The sequence below is a fragment of the Taudactylus pleione genome, unplaced genomic scaffold (assembly GCF_031769625.1).
Source record: "Taudactylus pleione unplaced genomic scaffold, aTauple2 ptg001830l, whole genome shotgun sequence".
Taxonomy (NCBI): domain Eukaryota; kingdom Metazoa; phylum Chordata; class Amphibia; order Anura; family Myobatrachidae; genus Taudactylus; species Taudactylus pleione.
The window spans coordinates 11589-38775 of NW_028286227.1; the positions used below are offsets into that span (position 1 = coordinate 11589).

General features: G+C 42.5%; 1 long non-coding RNA gene across 1 annotated transcript; it reads left to right on the top strand.

Annotated features, from left to right (window-relative positions):
• The first annotated feature begins 20254 nt into the window (after positions 1-20254).
• LOC148436308 (uncharacterized) lies at positions 20255-26932 on the top strand. The gene is made up of 4 exons (XR_015876469.1): positions 20255-20327; positions 20426-20603; positions 24298-24408; positions 26873-26932. It is a non-coding gene; the product is annotated as an uncharacterized LOC148436308 (long non-coding RNA).
• The last annotated feature ends 255 nt before the right edge of the window (positions 26933-27187 follow it).

Sequence of the window (27187 nt, forward strand, 5' to 3'; positions counted from 1 at the left end):
TGAATTTGTTACAGGATTCATTGAAATCCTGCACTCGAAAGAGTGTCTGTGGAAGATCAGTTCTCGGAAGTACCACAATAAGTCGCACAAGTTGGCCGCACTAGAGGAACTTTTGGTGTATACGAAAAAATACATATCTGATGCAGACCTGAAAACTGCACGGCAAAAGATTCAAAATCTCAGGACAGTGTACATCAAAGAAAAAAAGAAGGTGGATGACTCCAAAAAATCAGGAGCGGGCACAGATGAAATATATACTCCTGCACTGTGGTACTACCATATGATGTCATTCATCAGTGAACAAGAGCCTCAAAGGGAATCTATCATCTTGATGTCTGAGCGTGAGGGAGAAGAGGAGGTTGCAGAAGTCTTGGTAAGTAGTGACACAGTTTAAACCAAAATCCTTAATGTTTTTGTTGTTAAATCCCAAATGTCCAATTTAGTCAGTAGTTCACAGACAGTCCTCCTGCAATGGTACAGCACCTGGTCCATTGAAATAGGTCATGTACTCCTCCCTCACTTCTTTGGCACGTGCGGTGGATGTTGTTGTAATTGGTGGTGCAGACACAGATGTCAAATGTTCAATGTCCTCCAGGGGTCCTACATCTTCTGCTCTAGCTGGGACAGGTCCTCGTTGAGTAGATTTTCTTCGCAGAAAGTTGTGCAGCACACAGCACGCCATCACGACCCAGTTTATCTTCTCCACATGTAGATTGATGGTGGTGTGGAAAATGCGGAAGCGGTTGCTCATTATTCCAAACGCATTTTCCACAATGCGTCGTGCCCGGGATAGACGGTAGTTGTAGATCCTTTTCTCTCTGGTCAGGCCCCTGTGTGCAAATGGCTTCATCACATGTTCATGTAATGCAAAAGCCTCGTCTGCAACGAAAACGTAATTTAGGCCGTGCTTTGTCTGGTCCAGTGAGGGCAAGTTGAGGGTTTTGTTGGCGAGTCTCTGGTAGAAAGCCGTCTTTTTGAAGGACCCACCATCTGAAGCATGGCCATTCTTGCCGACATCCACAAAACAGAAATTCGTAGTTGGCATTCACCACTGCCATGAGAACGATGCTGAAGAATCCTTTGTAGTTGTAGTAGTATGATCCCGTGTTGGCAGGTGGGTTGATGCGGATGTGTTTCACATCGATGGCTCCTCCGCAGTTAGGGAAATTCCAACATTGTTCAAAATCTTCCGCGATGCTGGTCCACTCCTCCACGATGTTAGGAAACTGTAAAAATAGTAAAAAAGGGGTTAAAACATGACTATAATTTTTTTTCATATCTTTTTTTCCTATATAGACTCCCACCCAACACCCTGATTTAGCATCCACACCGGACCTCAGTCTGCTCGGTGGTGACAGTGATCCGGAGAATAGCACACAAGTGAAAACTCCACTTCCACCTGGACCCTCATCTTCTCAACAACCCCAAAAAAAGAAAAAAAAACAAGGGAGAAAGGAAAATCTTACTGAACGTGAGGACAATATTTTACAAAACGCAGAACGGCTTCTGCAGAAACCCCCAGATGCAATAGATGATTTCACAGCTCATGTGAACAGCACATTGAGAAATATGGATACAGATATCCAAAGAAATTTTCTAAAGTTAACCCACGACCTATTGAGTCGCTATATGAGCAAAAATCTCACAAATTCTACATACATTGCAGATCCAATGCTATTTTCCCCTGCCCCAAATAGGTATGTCCGCCCCCCCCCCCTGCCCAGTTAGATATTACTCCCCCACCAAGCACCAGCACGACCTTGTATAATGCTCTGCTGGATGCAGATGAGTCGCCCCAATATACAGAGATGTAAATTTATTTGATAAGTAATTTGGTTGTTTTTTCTGTCTTGCTTTTAATGTCACCAAATTTTATGAATTCTAATAGGTGCTTGCTGCATGGGATAGGGTGGTGATGACGCTATTTGGACAAGGTCACTACGCACATGGCACAAGTACACATTGCTGGAAGCTGGGGCCACAATGTACACTTGTGCCATATGTGTATTGGCCTGTTCAAACTGGCGTCTGACCCACCCTATCACATACAGCCGGCTACCTATTGGGATTCATAAAATTTGGTGATAATGTTCTTTTGTGAACTTGTTACAAAAAAAGTATATTGCACACAGTTTAGTGCACACTTTCAGTTGCCTGGAGGTCAGTGCACATTGTACTAAAAGAAGGCAATTTTTTGCTTTATGTTGAGTAAAAAATAAAAATAAAAATTATTCTTTGCACAAGAAACCAATGTGTGGTGTTTATTTTTAACTTACCTTGCAATACTGGTACTGTAGCACTTTTACGATGGCTTTGCAGGTCTCCGGAATGATGACGCCCAAAGACTGAGGTGAGATGAGTGTCCCAAACTTAGGTCTTCCAGTGATCTTCCTGTAGCCAGGTACCTTAGGGTAGCCACCAGTCTGTCTTCAGCAGGGATTGCCCTCCGCCACCTTGTGTCCTGTCTCTGGATGTGGGGGGTCACCAGATGCAGCAATTCTTGGAAGCTGGCGTCATCCATGCGCAGGTAGTTCCGATAGTCGTCCGGGTTATTCTCCTTGATTTCCATCAGCAGGGACATGTGAGAGCGGGTATCCCTTTGTAGCAGCCACTCCTTGGTCCAGCATGCTCTCGTCCTTCTTCGCTGGGCCCTCTTCCTAATCTCCAGGACGCCAGCTTCAGCGACCAACACTCTATACCGATAGGGATGCATCAGTACAGAATTCAGGAACAGGTTAGAATGCAGGTAGGTACCTCACACTTGCAGGTAGAATAACCTTTATAAAAGGCAAGCCAAATACAAAGAGCACAGTAGCAATGTACAGGATTCAGCAGGAATACACCTAGCCTCATCTAGTAGCAGAGCAGAATGTACACAGAGTTTAAAGGATGCCTGCTTTTTATACTCCCTAGATAGCCCCTCCCATTGTTATGGCTATTTAAATTTCCCACTAATAGTCAAGAGCCTGTTTTTTTTTTTTTTTTTAACTCACGATTTGTTATGGCCAATCTCACGATGTGTACGATCCGATAGATCGTGAGATCGCAACACAGATTGGGTGTCTTCTTTCCAAAATAGTGATCACGACGGCAAGGGAGCTTCCGTGAAAGTTCATGAGGAAATTGGCCATAAAATCGTATCGTGAGGACATCGGTATGTGTGTGGGCACCTTAAGTCGCAATGCGATGCGACTAGGGTGCACCAGGAGACAGTGTGCTGATTAGTCTGATATGTGACACTTGTATTTCTGTGTGCGACTGGCTGTCTCAATCAGCGCGCAAAGTGCGACAATGCAGCGACCACTGATTTTTCCCACGCCAAGCACCGTTTACATTCTCAGTCTCAGACACAGATATACAAGTGTCACATATTATATTAATCAGCACAGTCTCCTGGTGCTTCCTAGTGACATTGCATTGCGACTTAGGGCCATATTCAATTTGAGGCGAAAAGTCAGTTGCCGGTCTTTTCGGAGCCAAAGGAGGTTTTGGAAGTGAAAAGTTATCGCGCTCGTCCACGCGATTCCTCGTATTCCGTTGCATTTTGGCGAAAACGGGACCCGGCGAAAAGGAAATCTGCGATAAGTGCTGTCATTTTAGGGGAAATCAGCCTGACACCCTCCAAAAGATGCTCTGACATGTGGGTTCACTATGAGTACCCCCGAATAGCCCTGCTAAAGGTATGTGGGGTCTTTAAACGGTCTCTACAGGTGCTTTTATGCGTCTTTGACAAACATTTTTTGGGAAAAATAACTAGTCCCATCAAATTTGGGGTACATGAAAATGGATGCAAGCATATTTTTAAGTCCCTAAAGTGAAAAAATCCACCTGCCGCAACAAACCGCAATCAAAAAACACCTGGGGCAAACTTAGGGACCCCCGCACAGTCTATTTTGCTAGTTTAAAAGGTTTGTCACCCCAATTTTTATTTTTTGCTCCCAAAAATTAATACATTTTGCATTTTGTGGAGTGTCCTGTCCTGTGGAACTCTTTTTTTTTTTTTTTTACACAGAATACTTTTGGGGGGACAGTGCAAGGGGTGCAGGGTACTTTTTTTTAGTTTGTACCCCAAAACCCCGATTCTGTACTTTTTTTCGCCACCTATTCTATTGTGAAAACTTATCCCTAGATTTTGCCAAAGACTTTTCGCACCTGTGAAAAGTCTTTGAAATTGAATACGGGGAAAAGTGAAAACTGAGAAAATGACGTCATCGGTGATAAAGTATCGCCAATAACGGGTTTTTCGCAGCCTAATTGAATACGGCCCTTAGATGCATTTTCCTACCCTCCAACATGACCCCTTCCACCCGGTACAAATGCTCTGCTCCTGGATTTCTCTCTTAATTAATGATTACAGACACCTGTGTAGAGCTAGCTAAAAGATGAGGCAGGTGTTTCACCACAAGTAGCTGCAGTCATCGATTAAGAGAGAAATCCAGGAGCAGAGCTTTTTGTACCAGGTGGAAGGGGTCACATTGTAGGATCTGCATTTTTGGCACAAAAAGACTACCGATGCGACCAGTGCTGCACAGGACCTGACGGCTCCCTCACGTCAGGCATGTCGCGCTGCATGGCGTATTGAGGATAGATTTAGGAGGACACATGTATCTCCCTGAAGCCTTTTTATATTGGCTGTAAGGGACAGACTTGGCTCAGGCCTGACGTGTCATCCAAATAAAAACATTGAAACACACTTTATTAGTAGGAGAAGTTTTGTAGTATTTTGAAGGCTCTTCAAGCAATTGTTTGAACATCATCTTTGTAGAGCACAGGTTCTCAAACTCGGTCCTCAGGACCCCAAACGGGTCATGTTTGCCAGGTCTCCTGACAGAATCACAAGTGAAATAATTAGCTCCAACTGTGGCTCGTTTAAAGTGTGTCAGTGAGTAATGAGTACACCTGTGCACCTGCTGGGTGACCTGGAAATCGGGAACTGTTTGAAAACCTCTGTTGTAGACTGATCACAAAAAGACAAATTTCAGGGCAAAGTACCCAGTAATATAGTATAGAAAAGGGGTCTTCAACCTTGGCCCTCCAGCTGCTGTGGAACTACACATCCCAGCATGCACTGCCACCTTTTTGATATAACAGCATGCTAAAACTATGGCAGTGCATGCTGGGATGTGTAGTTCCACAGCAGCTGGAGGGCCAAGGTTGAAGACCCCTGGTATAGAACCTTACACCAACCATTAATAGCCAATTTCTGTAACTGTATCTTTGTCTCTCCTCCATCATTAATAAAAATGGGCCAAAGGCTTCTGTACTTTTATTACTCTTTTTTTGGACTGAAATTAAACTTGGCATATTCTCAGTTTAAAAACTGGGTATAAAATCTGGAGGTGCCGGTATATTTATGCGTATTCTGTTGAAGTCTGATCAATCATTTGACGATCTAGAAGAGGCAACAGAGCGGCAAGGGTTTCCGAGGCTTGATCTATTTGGCTTTTGTAAGGATGGCACATAAAACATTATTGTGTTTTCGTTAACAACATTTCAGAAGGTGTATAATTTTATTACGATATAATGAGCTCCCTACTTCTGACTCGGTAATGGAATGATAAATTCGGTTTCAGAAGGGTATCGTGCAGTGCCATTAACGTCTTTTTTGCCAATCGAGTTTTATGCTCTCTCATCTCCCTTGGGTAGAATTTTATTTTATTTTGTTATGACCTAATCAGGAGGGCATCTGAAGACTCTGAGTGACACAAGTAGATCTGCTTACAGCATGAGCGTGTAGGACAAACCTCCAAGCTGAGAATTAATGAGCTGTCGTCTATTTTACCAAAGTTGTATCCGTAAGAAAAATATTTAAAAGAACTGTAACCCTATAATTTGTCTAATATAAACTGAAATGATTAATAATAATAATAATTATTCATGCTATTGAACAACTTCTGTTGGTGCTAGTATAATCTGCTTGCTGAGCTCTCGTTCAGGAGAGGTGCCATTGTTTGCCTTCTCTTCCCTATGCTCAGTTTACAGTAAATCCTGCTGCTGTACTGCCTTCTTTGTGATCATCGCCTCTTCATACAATAGCTTGAAGGAATGGCCTAGTTATATGATTTTTGTAATATAATTTTTGGGGGGAAGGTGGGGGGAGAATTATTTGGGCATTGCAAGGTACATAAATGACAGAAAAAACACAACTTAGGCCAGATAAAGAGGTGGCAGATCCTCACAGATTATATATTATAGTATTCAGGACCATGTGTGAGAATAGAACAGGGCCATGTGCCCCTTGGGTATACCCAGAGTTTCCAAAGTGCTGGGTCACTCCCAGTCCTCTCTATACTGCTCTACAAACACCCTTGCTGTGCCCACCCACCTGTCCCTCACACACACAGCATTGAGGGGAATCCATTAGTGGGGCACAGTTCTCCTGGAATTGGGACAATAGTCCTGATGTGCGGGACAGTCCCCTAAATCGGGTGCATTGGGATGCTGGGTACATGACTGATGCAGCTATGGAGGTTACATCGACCATTCTATAGGCCATATTCACTTAGGTGCGAAAAACTTTTTCGCAGAAAACTGCATCGCGAGTGACATTTCGCCATGCGAAAAGTTTCCTCCGTATTCAATTTTGGAGACTTTTTCACCGGTGCGGAAACTCCAATGTATTTGAACCTGTGAAAAGTTTTGCCTATGAATAGGTGTCAAAAAAAAGTACAGAATTGGGGTTTTGGGGTGCAAACCTCGGAAAACCTCCCTGCACCCTTGGGACAGTCCCCCAAAGGTAAACTGCGTAAAAAAAGTTTAAAAAATACTTTAGATCACCCCAAAAAAGTGTTTTCATTTTGGGGGCGAAAAAGTCCAAAGTTGAGTTACAAACTTAATAACTAGCAAAATAGACTCCAGGGGGTCCCCAAGTATGCCCCAGGTGTTCTTAAGTTTGCAGGTGGTCGCGGCAGGTGGATTTTTTACGTTTATTAAAAGTTCACTTTAGCAACTTTAAAATATGCTAGCACCCATTTTCATGTACCCCAAATTTGCTGGGACTACTTATTTTCACCAAAAAAACCTGCTAAATAATTTTCTTCACCACTAATGCAAAGACACTAAATAGCAGCTATTGAGACCATTTAAGAACCCCAAATACCTTCAGCAGAGCTATTCGGGGGTATCTATAGTGATCCCCAATGTCGATGCATCTTTTGGGGGGTGTCAGGCTGATTTCCCCAAATCTGACAGCACTTTTCGCATGTTACAGTTTCGCCGGGTCCCGTTTTCGCTGATTTCTTTTTGATTACGGGGATAAACGGGGACGAGCACGATACTTCTTCGCACTGAAAACCAGTGATGTCAGCGAAAAGTACGGGACTTTTTGCATCTAATTGAATATGCCCCTATACCGGTGATACACTGTAGGGGCCAATTTTAGAAACTGTTGAAAAAAAAAAAAAAGTTGTTATTGACAATAAGAAACAATGGGTCTCATTCAGACCCGGTCGCAAGCACCGATGCGCTCGCAACCTGGTCGATGGTTAGCCCTGCGCATGCGCAGCATGTGCGGCGCTGTGCGTGCGCAAGCCCCGGAGCGAGAGAGAATCTCTCTCACTCCGGAGCTCTCTACAAAAGGGGCGGCTGTCGATGTTGATCGACAGCTCACCCTGTTTTTTGGGGGCGAGGGGTTATTTCACAAATGGAGGCGTTCCTTAAGGGACTCCTGCCGTTTTGTGGGCGGCCGCACTGACCTCAATCAGAGCAGGAAGCTCCCTGGGGCTTGCGTTTGCCAAGACCCAACCTTAGGGTCTCGTTGCAGGTCGCGATGGTGTTCACCATCGCGACCATCACCCTGGTCGGTTGCTAAGCTGTGGGTGGTAACCCACAGCTTAGCTAGCGACCAGGAGGCCACACTAAAAAAAAAAGGGAAGCGGCCGCCCTCATTCAGAGAGAGCGATCGCTTCTTGCGACCGCCTCTGAATGAGGGCCAATGTTTTTCTAGTGCAGTTTATTAGCGGACTGGCTGCCCTGTTCTAGCCCCTATTGTAGTAATCTCCCTTGGGAGCAGATAGTGGACTGGTGAAGGTGATAATCAGGGCTGGCAGGAAAGTGAAGCAGATCTCGTAGATCCTGATCGATCACACAGAAAGAGACAGAACAAAGCCTTTGCTTAAATTCTGGAATTGGACCATAAATAATAACACAAGACCCTTATGGTAAAGGTACCTGAAATCCCATGGGTCTCCTATGTAGGTGGCAAAAATTAGGGTTGACCATCAATGGTTAGCTGGCAAAGGTAGATGGTTTTACCCATGGGCGTAACTACCATAGGTGTAAAGGATGCAGCTGCAGTGGGGCCCAGAGCTGAGGGGGGCTCATCTTCCTTCTCAAAGTTAAGTGTGTTATATATTTTTCACCATTGGGTGGTACAAAGGGCCCCTTACAAACTCTTGCTATGGAGCCTTCAATTACCATTTTAACACCCCTAGTTTTACCATTGGTTTCAGAGGCTTGCGCATGCGTGGCTGCGAACTATTGATGTTTCAGCCATAAATTGTTGTCCGACTATAGTTCAAAACCTTCAGCTATTGATGGCAGAGCACTCAATGGGATGACACCCTTTCATTGCCAGTATTGACCTTCCTGTGAGTTTTATACTAGGGATACTCATCACAGTCATAGTTTAGGCTTGCTCTGACCCTGGAAGCGCCCACACAAGCACAATATACCCCCTCACTATTGCATTCAATGGAAATCCCTACCGAAGGTACAGCTTGCCTTATGTCATACTTCCTAACATTTATCCAGGAGAAATCAGGACAAAATAATCTGTGGAAACCATTTATTTATTTCATTTATTTATTTATTTCCAGCCCCAGTGGAGCTTACACTCTATTTTCCCTATCACATGTACACACACATATACACACTAGAATTAATTTTTTGTTGGGAACCAATTAACCTACCAGTATATTTTTGGAATGTGGGAGGAAAGCAGAGTACCCGGAGGAAACCCAGACAAGCACAGGGAGAATATACAAACTCCACACAGTTAGGGCTGTAGTGGGAATCGAACCCATGACCTCAGTGCTGTGAGGCAGTAACGCTAACCATTACACTGTCTGTGCCTCTTATTCACCCTAGTGCACAATAGCCACACCCACCCTCTGAAGCCCCATCCCTTTTTGGGTCCGCGTACAATGGTCCTGCCGGAATTTAAATGTATATTTGTGATAAAGAGCTGTATTGAACATTCACAGGTGTGTGTGTGTATATATGTATATGTGTGTATATATGTATATGTGTGTATATATATGTGTGTGTGTATATATGTATATGTGTGTATATGTATATATATATATATATGTGTGTATGTATATATATATATATGTGTGTGTATATATGTATATGTGTGTGTATATATATGTGTATATATGTGTGTGTGTATATATATATCTATATCCCAATGGAGGCACTCACCAGTCAGATGTAGCAAAAAGATGATTTTTTCCAATATTATCAAAAAGTTGAAATAGCATAGCGACGTTTCGGTCATATCCAGACCTTTTTCAAGCCAATAGCACATATCAACGATAGCGACAATCAGACATATCAACAATGTACAGCCACAGCTCCAAGATATGTATATATATAAAAATATATTATATATAGACTTTGCACTTGGCTGTCTTGCTATTGGGAACTGCTGTTATGTCTCGATAAAGATCCTTAAATGGGATCGAAACGTCGACTGATCTTATGCACCTTATTGTTTTAATGGTAAATTAAACCTTTCTATGCCTCTTTACCTGGTGAGTGCCGATAATTTTTATATATATACATATATATATATATATATATATATAATAGACTTTTTGGCAAACCCCGGCACTCACGTATCCAAATAAATATCCTGCTCAGGTGCCTTCCTGGAGGGACAGCACCCCCAACACGTCTCCAAGTGACGCCTGTCAGTGGAACTTGCTGTACACAATGTCCGGACCCATTCAGACTGCCAGAGTAATGTAAATGATCTTGGTGTGCAGAATATTACAATGAACTTGGGGAGATGCAGCAGCAAATACTGGAAGCATGAGGCTTATTGTGCGTCATACAGAATAAATGGTGTAAAGTAGGGGGTTTTCAGGCATAAAATAAATATTTGGCTTTGGGTCTATGGCGTGATGTAGTATTAATCTGCCCCTAAGTACAGTATGCACAGTTGGTATAAATAGGGCACGTTAACTATTCATCCTTTCAGTGTAATCTTTATTTTTCCTCCCTACATTACTGCATCAACTTTTACTGAATCACTGTGCATCATTATTAGTTCAAACAGAATTTCCTTTATTAAAATTACTGTACCAATCTTTGTCCACCTACTTTAAAATGAGGGTACTCCATTTGCAGCAAAATGACTATTGGAGAGTTACTGAAATGAAACATTTTTTTAAAAAAGTTGCACATTTAGGGCCATATTCAATTTGAGGCGAAAACCCGTTATCATTTTCGCCTGTTTGCATTATCCCTGTATTCAATTTCAAAGACTTTTCTTAGGTGCGAAAAGTCTTTGTAAAAAAACAGGGATAAGTTTTCTCCTTCCTTTAGCTGGTGAAAAAAAGTGCAGAATTGGGGTTTAGGGGTGCAGGCTTTAAAAAAAAAATAGCCTGCACCACTGGGAATGGCCCCTCAAATTAATGTATGTAAAAAAAAAAAAAAAAGGGGGCACCCCAAAAAATTAACTTTTAATTTTGGTTGTAAAAAAATAGGGAACACACTTCTAAAATAGCGATAATAAATCCACAGGGGTTCCCTTATATGCGGAAGGTGTTTTCTGCATTGCGGGTGGTAGCGGCAGGTATATTATTGAAGAATGTTTAAAAAATCATTTTAGGGAGTTAAAAATATGCTTGCACCCATTTTCATGTACCCCAAATTTGATGGGCATAGTTATTTTTTCCCCCAAAAAAATTGCTAAATCCTCTTCTCTATCACCTTCTTCAAAGCCGCATTTATGCACCTGCCGCGGCTATTTAAAAACCCGACTTCCCTTCAGCAGGCAAAAACGGGGGTACCCATAGTGAACCCCCATGTCTTCATCTTTAGGTGGGTCCAAGGATGTTTTCCCGAAAATTCCCATTTTTTTTGCCGCTCCCAGTTTTGCCGGGTCTCGTTTTCGCGTCCTTTGAATTCGGGGAATAGTGGGCACGCGCGCAATACTTTTCTGCCTGGAAAACAGGTGAAGGAGGCGAAAAGTCCAGCAGGCGAAAAGTCTGGACTTTTCGCCTCAAATTGAATACGGGCCTTAGTTGTAATTTGTTGGCTCTTTAGTCTCCTCTAGGTGGTGCTGTCTGCCTTGCCTTCTCTAGAATGCATTTCTGATGGGGGCGTGGCCTGGAAGCCGAGGAGGAAAGCTGCATGGAGTCGGGGCTCCGTTACGATTGAGCCTGCTGATCCAGTCCCTCCGGCCGTGCGCGGTGCTTCTTGGCTCTCCTACCGCCACAAGCCATCTCTGCCCCCAAGGCGGGTGTTCCCATTGCCTAGCGGGATCCTGGTTCCCGGACTCGGGCTGCCGGACCTCGCGGCCTACTGCAGACGCGGTGCGTGGTGCTGGGTTCCGGCCCTCGCCTCCCGGCTCCTGCATCGCGCCTGGTCCACTGCCAAACCCCGCGATGCTGGCTCACAGACAGTCAGCTGGTGGGCGCGAGCAGCGAGGGGAACACACGGGGACACCGCTGGACGGGTCCCCGCGACCGCATATCATAATTGCAGAAGGCAGACGCTGGCTCCCTTCAAGGTCCTTTTACAGACGGCGCCATTTTGCAGACACTGCATATACAGGAGACAAGGTACTGTGTGTTACCAGTTATAGCCCTATACTTGAGAACGTACAGCTGCTTATAAACAGAAGTCTTGCAACTCTATACTTCTTTTGAATCCCCAGCTATAGCTGATGATAAATTTGGCAATATTTATGTACATATCCTTTACTCTGGGGAATAGTTACAGTGCCAGCTTCTACCACCAGATGGTGCTCCAGCCCTATTTTTCAAGTTACTTCACAATTATTTGAAATGTAAAGGATCTTCTGTCTGTGATCACAGCCATTTCTAAGCAACACACTCCTCAGTATTATCATAACCTGGTGAAAATTAGGACCAATCTCTACATGGATAAGTTCATGGCTCCACAGCCCACCCCCAAGGCAAATCGAGCCAGGGGTAGTAGCAAACGTACAGATCAACCTACAGACTCTGTGGAAAACATGCCACATACACATAGTTCCGAACCCGCTACTACCCATAACACAATGGGCCCGGTTCCTGCTCCTCTCTCATATGCAGAGATAGTTAGAGCCATTAAAGAAACAGTGGAACCACTACTGCAAAACCAAGCGGATAAATTCATGGGGGCACTGGCGGATATTAAGACGCAAATGTCTTCTGTCTCACAACAAGTGCGTGAAAATGAAAACAGGATCGGAGTCAACTTTCATGAACTTTCGGAACTAAAACAACAAGTTGCTACCATGTCGACCACTCAACAACAATTACTATCCAAGGTAGACGATCTGGAAAATAGGTCCAGACGCAACAACCTGCGACTTCTGGGTCTTAAGGAAACGATTAAAGGCAACGATCTTACTAAATTTCTTCAAACCGATCTCCCTGAGCTACTCGGCATCTCGGCTGAACTGAATAATTTTGAGATAGAACGAGCACATAGATTAGGTCCTTTTCGCGATTCTAACATCTCACGCCCTAGAGCTGTTATCTTCAAGTGCTTAAATTTTCGTCACAAGGATCTGATATGGTCAACTGCTCGACAGAAGGGCCCTCTTCAGTGGGATGGCCAACGTATCCTCTTGTTCCAGGACTACTCCGCGGAGGTTGCCAGAGCACGCAGAAATATGTCCCCTGTCTGCTCTCAGCTCATCCAATCAGGGACTCGCTTCGCGCTCTTATTCCCAGCTAGACTTCGCATTTTCTCATCTCAAGGCCCTAAAGATTTCACAGAAGTTGCTGACGCCCAAGCTTTCCTTAATGAAGTAAAAGAGTCCTCGGACCCCTCCACGATGGATCATAATGATTGATTACGGGAAGATGTCCCATACCTATTTTGATGCCTTTACCAGGTTTTACCCTTTTCTTCAAAAATATGTTTATAATCTGATTTAGGATTATAATTACATATATACTTGTGACGTTGCTTTATAGTTATTATTAAGACTATTGTCTTTTTTTTTTTCTTTTCAATAGGCTGAGATCAATGACTATAGTTTTGGTTATATGTTTGCATTTGATTCGCAATCTCTGCATATAAGTATCTATCTTTATTTTCTTTTTATGTCTATGTCCATTTGTCTATTTGTTTCTTTATACTGTATGAATCACGAAGCTCATGCCCTTCATAGCTTATTTATGACTTATACTAGAGCCGACATTCATATTATTATGAACCTACCTAGCACCGACCGGTATTATGGGGAGTATATTAACATTTATACTACACTTTTTTACTATTTGCATTACCTAATTTCCACACCTTGTGATGCCTTCCCACCTTAGGTTTTGCACCTGGAATGTCAGGGGGATTCACTCACCAGTGAAAAGAAAGCGCATATTGACATATCTTAATAAGCTTAAATCTGATATCACTTATTTGCAGGAGACTCATTTAACTCCCACAGAACACGCCAAGCTAAACACACTGCACCACCAGGTAGTGGCGTCATCATCATTTGGTTCTAAGTCACGTGGAGTGGTAATCCTAATACGCAAGGGTATTCAATTCGATATTCACTCCTCTGATGTAGACCAAGAGGGCCGATACATTCTTATGGATGTCACGCTAGACGGCACTAGATATTGTTTGTGTAATATCTATGGTCCCAATATATATGATAAATCTTTTTTCCTAGGATTGATTAACAAATTATATTCTTTTGCAGATTCTAAGATTATATTAGGGGGTGATTTCAATCTGGTCGCTTCCCCAACCTTAGATAGGAAAACTTTTTCTCATTCCTCCCCCAAACAACCAAAAATAGGTTTAAATTATATAGCCAAAGAATTGAATTTATTAGATGTGTGGAGAATGAGACACCCCACTGATCTGGAATACACGTACTACTCAGCCACTCATAACGCCTTTTCTAGGCTTGATTATTTTTACTTATCTAACTCAATATCCCCAATGATTATCGATACATCGATTGAAACTATAGCTATTTCGGATCATGCGCCGGTGTGGGTGGATGTACAGGGGAAATTCCTTTTGGGTTCATACTCCCAATGGCGATTCCGGCAAAATTAGCCTCATCCCTTAAATTTAAGTCAATGCTAGAGTCTGCTTGGGCCAATTACGAAATGAACAACCAAATACATAAAGATAACCCAGGTTTATATTGGCAAACTGCTAAGGCGGTGATTAGGGGGGAAATTATCTCCTTTATGACAAAATATAAGGCTGAACAGGACGCCACTTATAGATCTGCACAGACGGCCTTAACATCCGCATTTCAAGCTCTAAGAGCTTCACCCTCACCGGTGACTAGAGCCGCATATGGTGAGTGCAAGTTACACTTTGATCAAATCCTCACTCAAATGGATGATAAATATGTATACTCAGGTAAATTACATTTCTTTCGATACGGCAACAAACCTAGCCGACTCCTATCAAACATGCTGAGAGGTACCAAGCCACATAATAATATTGCAGCTCTCAAAGATGAAAGCTCTGCCATACAATTCAATGGCAAAGATATCGCGAATATCTTTTTCCGTTACTACCAAAACCTCTATTCCCAAGACCCAATAGATATCACTAAAAAGGAGGCTTTTTGGGAATCACACACCCTGCCACAGATTTCATCTGCACAGGCTGATATATTGATTGGCAAAATTACACATGAACAGGTAGATCAGGCTGTTAAATCTCTCAAGACGTTCAAGGCCCCAGGCCCAGATGGTCTGAGTGGGGAGTTTTTCAAAATATTACGTCCCCAAATCACAGAGACTTTAACTAATGTATTTAACTCCATAATGGATAGTAAAATAATCCCTCACTATTTTAATTCAGCCATTATAAAAGTTCTGCCGAAGTCAGGCAGAGACCCCCTTTTGCCTTCATCATATAGACCCATTTCTCTACTTAACGTAGACTATAAATTATTGACAAAAATTTTAGCAGAGCGGTTGAAGTTGATTCTCCCGTCTATCATACACCCGGACCAAACCGGGTTTATTTGTGGCAGAAATTCTGTCACAAACATTAGGAAAGTCCTTACGGTGCTGCAGTCTCTGCATATGGGCGAGACGGGTGATCCCCGGTTCTTGTTGTCTTTAGACGCAGAAAAAGCGTTTGATCTGGTAACCTGGGATCACCTGTTTGAATCTCTGCGTCGGTTTGGTATGCCCGCCCTTTTTGTTGAGATCATACGATCCTTATATACTTCTCCCCTTACTCAGATTCTCACTAATAGATATTTGTCACCTGTATTCTGTACACAGAGAGGGACGAGACAGGGTTGCCCGCTTTCTCCACTTTTGTTTGCAATTGCGCTAGAGCCATTGGCGATAGCAATAAGACAGGAAACGGAGGTAAAGGGTATTACTATCAGAAACCAAACATGTAAATTGTCTTTATTTGCAGACGATATGATGCTTTTTATATCTGATCCCCTACGATCCATCCCTACACTTCTGGATCTAATTACCACATTTGGATCATTTGCAGGTTATCGCATCAATGTGAGTAAATCTGAGTTGCTCCCTATTGATGCAGCTACTTTTTTAGCTACACATCCCCACATAGCCTCTCTTTTCACAATTGCAACACATAAATTAAAATACTTAGGTATATTTATACCAGCTCAATTATCCTCTCTATATGCTTTTAATTTCTCTCCATTGCTAAATAGATTAAACTCCCAACTCCAGAATTGGAAAGATCTTAAACTCTCTCTACTCGGACGAGTAACTGTAATAAAGAGTGTGGTGTTCCCGAAACTAGCCTATCTTTTACAAACTTTACCCATTACTTTAACAAGAGCGGATGTACTGAAGTTTACGCAGATCTTTTTTAAATTCATTTGGCAGTATAAGAAACCCAGAATGCCGCGTTCCCGAGCTTACCTATTGAAAAAAGATGGAGGGCTGAGCATCCCAAGCATCTCTGCATTTGCAAAAGCTGCCATATTCCGATATATAACTGATTGGTTATTACATACCGATCACTATACTAATCCTGACTTGGAGGAAGCATTATTTCACCCATATGCCCCAGCAGCCTTGTTACACACCCCTAAAATACACATTCCTAAGATATTTCGTTCTAATATTTTCTTCTGGGACACTTACACTACGTGGTTGAAGGTTAATACACATTTGGGGAAAAATCCTTTTTCATCCCCGTACATCCCCTTATGGGGTAATCCCTGTTTTCCCCCTTCACTTGACATTCCTCTTTTTAAAATGTGGAATCAAAAGGGAATCATGTCCATCAAAGATGTATTTGATCCGGGTGGCAATTTGCTCTCCTTTGTACAATTACAGGATAAATATGACATCCCTCGTACACAATTTTTTATGTTTCTACAAGTACGTCATTTCATTCAATCCTTAGATAATCCTTTATGGATCTCAATTAACACAGATACAATGGGTCGCATTCTACTCTTATGTCGCTCAACCAAATTCAGAATAGCTCATTTATATAAATACCTGATTGAAATTCCTATACATGCTTGGGCACCAGTTGCGGAAGCTTGGCACACAGAGATACCCGAATTATGTGACTTGGAGCCATTTGTTGCGAATCTGGATCGTGTTTTACCCTGCCTTAAGTCAGCGAGACTTCAAGAAATTCATCTTAGAATTTTAAATCGTACATATATGTCCCCGGCCCAACTGAGACATTTTGTGCCACTGGAGGAGGGAAATTGTGTGAAATGTGACTGCTCTAATGCCTCTCTCTCGCATAACCTCTGGTACTGCAGAAAGATCCATAGATTTTGGAATAAAATTTTGTGTTATCTAAATAATACAATACATCTTAAATTGTCCAAAAATGCGGCAGCTCTTATTTTCGCAGAATTTTCAATATGGGAGTCTGAGTCCTCCTTGGGCCCATGGAAACCTGCTCTGAGAGTCATGGTTACAGTAGCTAAACAACTTATCCTTAATTACTGGATCTCAAAATCAGCACCTACACTAATGGAATGGAAAACTGCGCTGCTGGAGGTTATTTATGCGGAGAGACGTATGGCTATCTTTAACATCGAAAGAGGGGTACGGATTTTTTCCAAAAAATGGGAACCATACATACAATGTTTACCGGTCCAGATTCAGAATAACATATGGAAAGTCTTTGATCACACGGAATGGTTTATGCTAAGAAATATCACTTAAAATGCCCCTATTGTTGCTATTTATATGTAGCTCTCTGTGAATCCCCCCAGACAAGGTATCTCTCACCTTCTGTCAGTGATTCCCCCTCTATTTCACCTTTCTTTCTTCTTCTGTTTCTTTTATCATTTTAATCTAACTCTCCCCCTTTTTTCTAATATAATTCTGCATTGATGTAGATTATATTGACGCAACGATTGACTGATATACCGAAGTTGATGTGATAATTGGTTAACTCAAAATTCAATCGCTGCTTACACTGGCTCTATAAGTTGCATAGTTTGAGTGACATTGATTGTATATTTACTTGCATTTCTATACGGTGTACTATATCGATTTTTTTATACAGTATTTGTAATTTTGTAATTTTCTACATTATATTATATTCAAGTACTTTGTTTCTTTGTACTTTGACATAATTTCAATCTATATTTGTACTATTTTCCAAAAAAGTTTGAAAAGATTAACAGTAATTTGTCTATTGTTTGTTCCAAGAAACAGACTAGTCGTTTATCAGATAATTTTATTTTCTCTAATTCTTGGATTGTGCAATGTATAATTGTTTTATTGCTGTTCAATAAAAAGATATTTAAAAAAAAAAAAGAATGCATTTCTGATACAGGCTGAGTATCCCATATCCAAATATTCCGAAATACGGAATATTTTAAGCATGACTGAGATAGTGAAAACTTTGATTTTTGATGGTTCAATGCACACAAACTTTGTTTAAGGCACAAAATTATTAAAAATAAAGTATAAATTGACCAATAGGCTGTGTGTATAAGGTGTATATGACACATAAATAAATTTCATGTATGTACACAAACTTTGTTTGAGCCACAAAATTATTGAAAATATGGTATAAAATGACCTTCAGGCTGTGTGTATAAGGTGTATATAAATCATAAATGCATTCTGTGTTTAGATTTGGGCCCTATAGCTAAGATATTTTAATATGGCATGCAATTATTCCAAAATACAGAATGTTCCGATATCCAAAATACCCCTGGTCCCAAGCATTTTGGATATGGGAGACTCAACCTGTATTGCTCCTGGCTCTATCTAGATATCTAATAAACGGTTATACATTCAGGCAAATACAGTAGGTGTCACACTTAATAATATATTGGGCATGATCGCATTAAATGTTAAAGCTGTGAGACTGCGTCTTTGATTCAATTTTGTTTAACATAGATAGATGTAGAGTTTTGTTGTAATTTTGCTTCCTGTTAGTATTTTGGAAGTTTTTTTTTCTGTAGTAGCAGCGTTAATTCCTTGTCATGGTTAATAATGTTGCCTGTACTGTGCATTTTTTAATGTCGCTTACACATTTGCAGGGCGCCTGGAACATTTTGCATGAAGAGCCCATATTTGATTTAGCTATTTCCTAAAGATCAGTGACATCACTGAGGCACAAGGCACTTTTTTGCCTATTGCCTCGGTGATGAATATTGCCCCAAAATTGTCGGTCTTCACTGTGTGTAGACGAAGGGGGGGCACTTTAACGGTCCCATATCGCAGGTACCAATAGTGATTAGCCAAAGGCTGCACAGTTACTCTTCCCAGGTTTTCATTGGAAGTCTAATAACTTATTTTACGAGCCAGCAGTTAATATGAAGTTATTTTCTCCATTATATTCACTGTACGAACTTTGTAAGAAGCACCAAATGTGTTCTCCTCTGTGTCTCTTTAAAGCAGGATAATAACTTGTCTGGACATTACGTTAATGATGGTACAGTGCCTTTAATGTTGTATTACCGTATATACGCCGAGTATAAGCCGACCCGAATATAAGCCGAGGTACCTACTTTTACCCCAAAAAACTGGGAAAACTTATTGACTCGAGTATAAGCCTAGTGTGGGAAATGGCAACAGCTGGTAGTGCCCCCTATAGTAATTCCCCCTGGTTGTGCCCCCAGTAGTAATCCCTCCTGGTAGTGCACCCAGTAGTAATCCCCCCTTTCAGTGCCTCCAGTGGTAATCCCCCCCTTTTAGTGCCCCCAGTAGTAATCCCCCCCTGGCAGTACCCCCAGTGGTAATCACCCCTTATAGTGCCCCCTGTAGTAATCCCCCCCTTGTAGTGCCCCCAGTGGTAATCCCCCCTTTTAGTGCCCCCTGTAGTAATCGCCCCCTGGTAGTGCCCCCTGTAGTAATCGCCCCCTTGTAGTGCCCCCTGTAGTAATCGCCCCCTGGTAGTGCCCCCTGTAGTAATCGCCCCCTGGTAGTGCCCCCTGTAGTCCCCCCCCCAATAGAGAGAGACGTGATAAGAATTAAAAAAAAAAATCACTTACCTGAAACTCCCGCTCCTGGTCCCGCCGCTATCCACTCCTCCGGCCGCTTTGCATGGTAGAGACGTCGTCATGACGACGTGTCTCCCATTACCCACTGCGGGAGCCGGAAGATGGCTCCCGCAGTGGGAGCAGCAGCAGCCACTGAGAGTCTGACAGACTCTCAGCCGCTGCTGATTACACCAAACACGCAGCTGCCGGCTCCGGTGGCTGTGTGTTTGGCAGTGTGTAGCACTTACCGAACTCCGTCCGGTCAGCGCTACACTTCACTCGAGTATAAGCCGAGGGGGTACTTTTTCAGCACAAAAAATGTGCTGAAAAAGTCGGCTTATACTCGAGTATATACGGTTGTATCCTTCTTTTCCAGTAGTATACGATAGCTCATGTAGCCTATAGCCGTGCTATGCAGAACAGCACAAAACGATGGAAGTCAGTTAGTGGCCACTTCAAAAAATTCCTGTGATGCCCAGTGCTCTCTATCTTCCCAGCTTCGCCCCAGGTGCAGGGCATGGATGTACTGGTACATGGTACTTGCATGGCAGTAATGGCATTTGCAGTAAGATGCACTGCTGTCTTGTACTCTGTATTACATTTGTCACTTTTATTCTATCTATAGGAAACTACCTGAACGGGAAGAAGGGGAAGGAGAGGAGACCCCAACACTCAGCCACTGGAGCGCCCCACGTGTGTATGTCATAGCTGTCAGTGTGCGTCCCTGTCTTTAACCACTTCCAATAACTGCATTACTGTTGTCCAACCATCTCCTGTTTTCTGATCTCCTTTCAGGGTAGAAATTTGGAGAGAGCCTGAAGTTTCCCTTGGAATCAGCATTGTTGGTGGGCAAACCGTTATAAAACGCCTCAAAAATGGGGAGGAGCTGAAAGGGATTTTTATTAAGCAGGTCCTGGAAGACAGTCCCGCGGGGAGAACCAATGCCTTGAAGACTGGAGATAAAATTCTAGAAGTAAGTGTAATAGCAAATACAAACAATACAGTCTTACCGACCAATTGAATTGGAGACGCTGTGCCGCTGTACACATCCCGCAATGTTTGGCTGCGCTCCTATTTGCCTATTAGGGTAGGCTGAGCATCGCTAGTTTTCTATGGGGTGCAAGGAGAAACTAGCGATGTTGCTGGTCGCGATGTAACTTTCCTGGACAGCACTTCACGGCCAGGCCGCTAATTGAATTGCCCCATTATCCAGCTTTTTCCTTTTCAATTCTGCACTGTATTTGTAAATTTGCAGTATGGTTTGCAGAACTGCCACGATCATTTCATTCTACCGGGTGATGTGGTTGGATTGGGAATAGGAGAATTTAAGAGTAAATTCCAAAATTGAAATGTTCAAAACTTACAGCTACAGTTCATCCGGAAAGTATTCACAACGCTTCACTTTTTCCACATTTTGTTATGTTCACCCTTATCCCAAAATGGAATAAATTAATTTTTGTCCTCAAAATTCTACACACAATACCCCATAATGACAACGTGCAATAAGTTTTTTTGAGATTTTTTTGCAAATTTCATTAAAAAAAAAACACTGATGGAGCATACACACGGTCAGACTTTTCTTCAGATCTGAACGATAATGATTTAAAAAATCGTTCAATCGGTCATATCTGAAGGAAAATCTGACATATCTGTCAGATGAACGATTTGAATGATGCGCGTTCCCGATGGTCAGATAACTATATCTGACATCTGATGTGTTTGCAGTCAGACTTGGACGATTCCATTCATTTTAATGCGGTCAAAAATCGTTCAATCGTTCATCTGACAGATCTGACAAATCTGACCATGTGTATGCTCCATAAGAAATCACATGTACATAAGTATTCACAGCCTTTGCCATGAAGCTCAAAATTGAGCTCAAGTGCACCCTGTTTCCACTGATCATCCTTGAGATGTTCCTACAGCTTAATTGGAGTCCACCTGTGGTAAATTCAGTTGATTGGACATGATTTTGAAAGGCATACACCTGTCTATATAAGGTCCCACACTTGACAGTGCATGTCAGAGCACAAACCAAGCATGAAGTCCAAGGAATTGTCTGTAGACCTCCGAGACAGGATTGTCTCGAGGCAAAAATCTGGGGAAGGGTACAGAAAAATATTTGCTGCTTTGAAGGTCCCAATGAGCAGTGGCCTCCATCATCCATAAAAAGAAGAAGTTCGGAGCCACAAGAACTCTTCCTATAGTTGGCCGGTCGTCTAAACTGAGCGATCGGGGGATCGGGGGATCTTGGTCACCTCCCTAGTCAGGGAGGTGACCAAGAACCCGATGGTCACTCTGTCAGAGCTACAGCATTCCTCTATGGAGAGAGGAGAACCTTCCAGAAGGACAACCATCTCTGCAGCAATCCACCAATCAGGCTTACATGGTAGAGTGGCCAGACGGAAGCCACTCCTTAGTAAAAAGCACATGGCAGCCCGCCTGGAGTTTGCCAAAATGCACCTGAAGGACTCTCAGACCATGAGACACAAAGATTGTACTCTTTGGCATGAATGCCAGGCGTTATGTTTGGAGGAAACCAGGCACTGCTCATCTCCAGGCCAATACCATCACTACAGTGAAGGATGGTGGTGGCAGCATCATGCTGTGGGGATGTTTTTCAGCAGCAGGAACTCGGAGACTAGTCAGGATAGAGGGAAAGATGAATGCAGCAATGTACAGAGACATCCTGGATGAAAACCTGCTTCAGAGCGCTCTTGACCTCAGACTGGGACGACGATTCATCTTTCAGCAGGACAACGACCCTAAGCACACAGCCAAGATATCAAAGGAGTGGCTTCAGGACAACTCTGTGAATGTCCTTGAGTGGCCCATCCAGAGCCCAGACTTGAATCCGATTGAACATCTCTGGAGAGATCTGAAAATGGCTGTGCACTGACGCTTCCCATCCAACCTGATGGAGCTTGAGAGGTGCTGCAAAGAGGAATGGGCGAAACTGCCCAAAGTTAGGTTGCCAAGCTTGCGGCATCATATTCAAAAAAGACTTGAGGCTGTAATTGCTACCAAAGGTGCATCAACAAAGTATTGAGCAATGGTTGTGAATACTTATGTACATGTGATTTCTTAGTTTTTTTTATTTTAAATAAATTTGCAAAAATCTCGAAAAACTTTTTACATGTTGTCATTAAGGGGTATTGTGTGTAGAATTTTGAGGACAAAAATGAATTTATTCCATTTTGGAATAAGGCTGTAATGTAACAAAATGTGGAAAAAGTGAAGCGTGGTGAATACTTTCCGGATGCACTGTAAATGCACCATGGGACTAATAGTTTGTGGAACAGTTCTGTAAATTTTGTTCCTCCTGGTGACGTCGCCTTCCCGTCTTATTCCACTGAGCTGGACGCCTACCGGTTCCTCACCCCTGGGACTTCCATGGCATAGTTACCAACTTACCCTAAGTTTCAAGGCTTTAAAGATTTGTTCCTGTACAGTTTCTGTATTTTTCAATCTAACCATTTGTACAGTACAATTTGTGGAGCCTATGATCTAATCCCCCGACCATAGGCACACAAGTGCGCACAAACAATAGGGAAAAATTAGTCAGAAGCGAAGCCCAATAACCCAACAATATATTTTTGACTTGTGGGAGGACCTTTTAGAATATGATGAATATACAAACTTCATTTAGGTAGCATCTTGCATTGCAAGGAAGCTTAATCGTGTAGTGCAGGACTCTATAGGGTGTGGTTACATGCATCTGCTTAGCAGCGAAGTTTGAAAATATCTGTAAATATTAAAGTATTACATATGTCAATTGAGACGTTTACCAGGTTCAATGTTCTTCATGTGTCTCTTGCCAGGAGTATAAGGACCTGTCGGATGACTTATGTTCTGATACAGGGCTCTTTTAGTCTGCTGCGGCCCTTCAAAGCTTTTTTTTGCAACCCCCAATATTTGTGACGATCTCCATAATCTTCTGTATGACATAATTGTATTGTTAGTATTTAGCATAGTCATAGCAGAGACCGTAGGAGAGGTAACCAAGTTGTTGGATAATAGTTGCAATTACATAAATTATCTGCCTCTATCGCCGCTGGTGTTACTTACAGGTGCTAACCATTCTGTTACCATTCTAACCATTCTGTTACCATTCTAACCATTCTGTTACCATTCTAACCATTCTGTTACCATTCTAACCATTCTGTTACCAGTCTCACCATTCTGTTACCAATCTAACCATTCTGTTACCATTCTCACCATTCTGTTACCATTCTAACCATTCTGTTACCAATCTAACTATTCTGTTACCATTTTACCCATTCTGTTACCATTACAACCATCCTGTTACCATCATGTTACCATTCTCACCATTCTTTTACCCCAGACAAGTGTGGGAATTGCATCCCACGAACACAGAGTACCGTAAAACCTCTGCCTTCGTTATCAACTAGTGAATTTAAATATTAGTTTAAGCTATGGTATCTAGAATTATTGCATTTTATTATTGTACTCCCTGTCTGGCCATTATGTAGATCATTCCCCCCTTCCAGTTGCATTGTTTTAAATGTTGGTACTAATATGTACATTACTAAATTTGCAATAAAACTGATTATGTGTTTCAGTTGTTAAAAATGTTTCCTATGATAGAATAGTGACACAGAACCTGTATTTGAGGTGTATAATTTGCCTCTGAATATAATTTCCAGGTGTCGGGTGTAGATCTGAGAGAAACCAGACACGATGAAGCTGTGGAGGCCATTAAAAATGCTGGAATTCCCGTCGTCTTCGTCATCCAGAGTTTATCGGCTGCCATACGGGTGAGAAAGCGCCAAATGCTGAGAGATCATTGTATCAAATGGCGTATTAGTTATTCGTCCCTGAGCAAGGGAGCTCTATATTTTGTTGGGTTGCTGTGCATACGTAACAGACCTGGCCGTGAGAGGAACACTGGTGGGAAGTACATAAAATAATGTGTAACAGACCTGGCCGTGAGAGGAACACTGGTGGGAAGTACATAAAGTAATGTGTAACAGACCTGGCCGTGAGAGGAACACTGGTGGGAAGTACATAGAATAATGTGTAACAGACCTGGCCGTGAGAGGAACACTGGTGGGAAGTACATAAAATAATGCGTAACAGACCTGGCCGTGAGAGGGACACTGGTGGGAAGTACATAAAATAATGCGTAACAGACCTGGCCGTGAGAGGAACACTGGTGGGAAGTACATAAAATAATGCGTAACATACCTGGCCGTGAGAGGAACACTGGTGGGTAGTACATAAAATAATGCGTAACAGACCTGGCCGTGAGAGGAACACTGGTGGGAAGTACATAAAATAATGTGTAAAAGACCTGGCCGTGAGAGGAACACTGGTGGGAAGTACATAAAATAATGCGTAACAGACCTGGCCGTGAGAGGAACACTGGTGGGAAGTACATAAAATAAATAGTTGTAACCTAGCTGCCTCCACACGTTAATGAGTGATAGTTTGCACAGAAATAGTCTTTTAAATTATATACATGGTAAATGGTCCTACCATTATAGGTGGGAGTGTGTCCCACCCTGTACTCTTTCTGTGGCTCACAACCAGTGAGAGAAGGGTCAAGGATGAAATGAATGTGACTGAGGCTACTCCCAAAATCTGGTCCTGCACGTGTATTGTATACCATACATGCTAAACTGCTATCTGGTCCTGCACGTGTATTGAATGCCATACATGCTAAACTGCTATCTGGTCCTGCACGTGTATTGTACACCATACATGCTAAACGGCTATCTGATCCTGCAAGTGTATTGTATGCCATACATGCTAAACTGCTATCTGGTCCTGCACGTGTATTGTATACCATACATGCTAAACTGCTATCTGGTCCTGCAAGTGTATTGTATACCATACATGCTAAATGGCTATATGGTCCTGCACGTGTATTGTACACCATGCATACTAAATGGCTATCTGGTCCTGCACGTGTATTGTACACCATACATGCTAAATGGCTATCTGGTCCTGCACGTGTATTGTATACCATACATGCTAAACTATCTGGTCTTCCACGTGTATTGTATACCATACCTGCTAAAATGCTATCTGGTCCTTCACGTGTATTGTATACCATACATGCTAAACTGCTATCTGATCCTGCACGTGTATCGTATACCATACATGTTAAACAGCTATCTGGTCCTGCACGTGTATTGTATACCATACATGCTAAACTGCTATCTGGTCCTGCACGTGTATTGTATACCATACATGCTAAACTGCTATCTGGTCCTGCACGTGTATTGTATACCATACATGCTAAACGGCTTTCTGGTCCTGTACGTGTATTGTGTACCATACATGCTAAACGGCTACTATTGTCTGAACATATGAATTGAGATGTGTAGGTAACAGAATTAAAAAATTTTAACCGGGGAAACCAGGATTAGGGGTTTCAGATACGGAATGCGCTTGGATTGGTCATCTCCATGATACAAACCCAACATTGGGCCTGATTCATTACCGTACGCAACGGCGATTACGCACGCAGTCGCCTGATTGTTGCGTCCGCGCATGCATATGCTTTGCAGTGCGCAAACTAGCTTTTGTGATCGGGACTGCGATCGCAGAGGCTACGCAGACTGACAGGAAGCACCGTTTCTGGGTGGTGACTGGGGGTGGTGGTCAGGGAAACGCAGGTGTGCCAGTTCGCACGCCGTTGCAGGGGCGTGCATAAATTGTCCATTACCATACATGGTCTCAAAGTGTGCGTGGTTGTTAGCAATTTCTGAGTAAGGTCAGGGCTTGTTCAAATGTGCATGAGTCTGCGATGGTACTCGATTGTACCGATGGTTTCGCTATTCTGCTAAGTATTACGCATGTGTGCAATGTAAAGTTGGCGTCCTTATATAGTGCTGAGTTTGCATTGCGATTGCAATGGATTTGCATGTTATCGCAGTTGAACTGCATGCATGAGTGCGCAATATTGCGATCCGTAATGAATCAGGCCTGTTATCTCTTGTCTGGACTTGGCATTTTCTAACACTGACCACTAGATGGCATCAAAACAACCATTAGTGCAGATTTTGATACTTTTTTTTTTTTTAACTTAAAATAAATAAAATTAACTTCTACACCCTAGAATGCAATTATCGGAGCGACCCACCCGATATCCACTAAACGCCCCGATAATTGTAGTGTGTGATTTCTTGAAAATGCGCAGGGCCTCTGATTTGAAAATACCTGGAAGCGACCTATATCTCGTGATAACGATTACTTGACTTTGGTTTCTTTCAGCTGCTATCCATCGTGGCTCCTAAACCCTCAAAGTTTGACAAAGCGAGCACAGACCCTGCAGAAAAGGTGAGATCCGCAGCGAGATAGGATTATAGCATAGAGTAACTTGTGCACAAAAGCACAGTCTCATTCCTTACATGTAGTGCTATCTGTGGGTCATTGCGTGGTGCTTTGTAGACACTACCAAAAGAGTGTTACAGGTACAATACGGGATAGCTGTGAAGTTCCTCAGTGGTGTCGCTGGTTCCGTAACGGCGTTCTTGTGTATCGGTTGACAAAATAGCTGCTACAGTTGCTTGTAGGTGACTGCTGCAA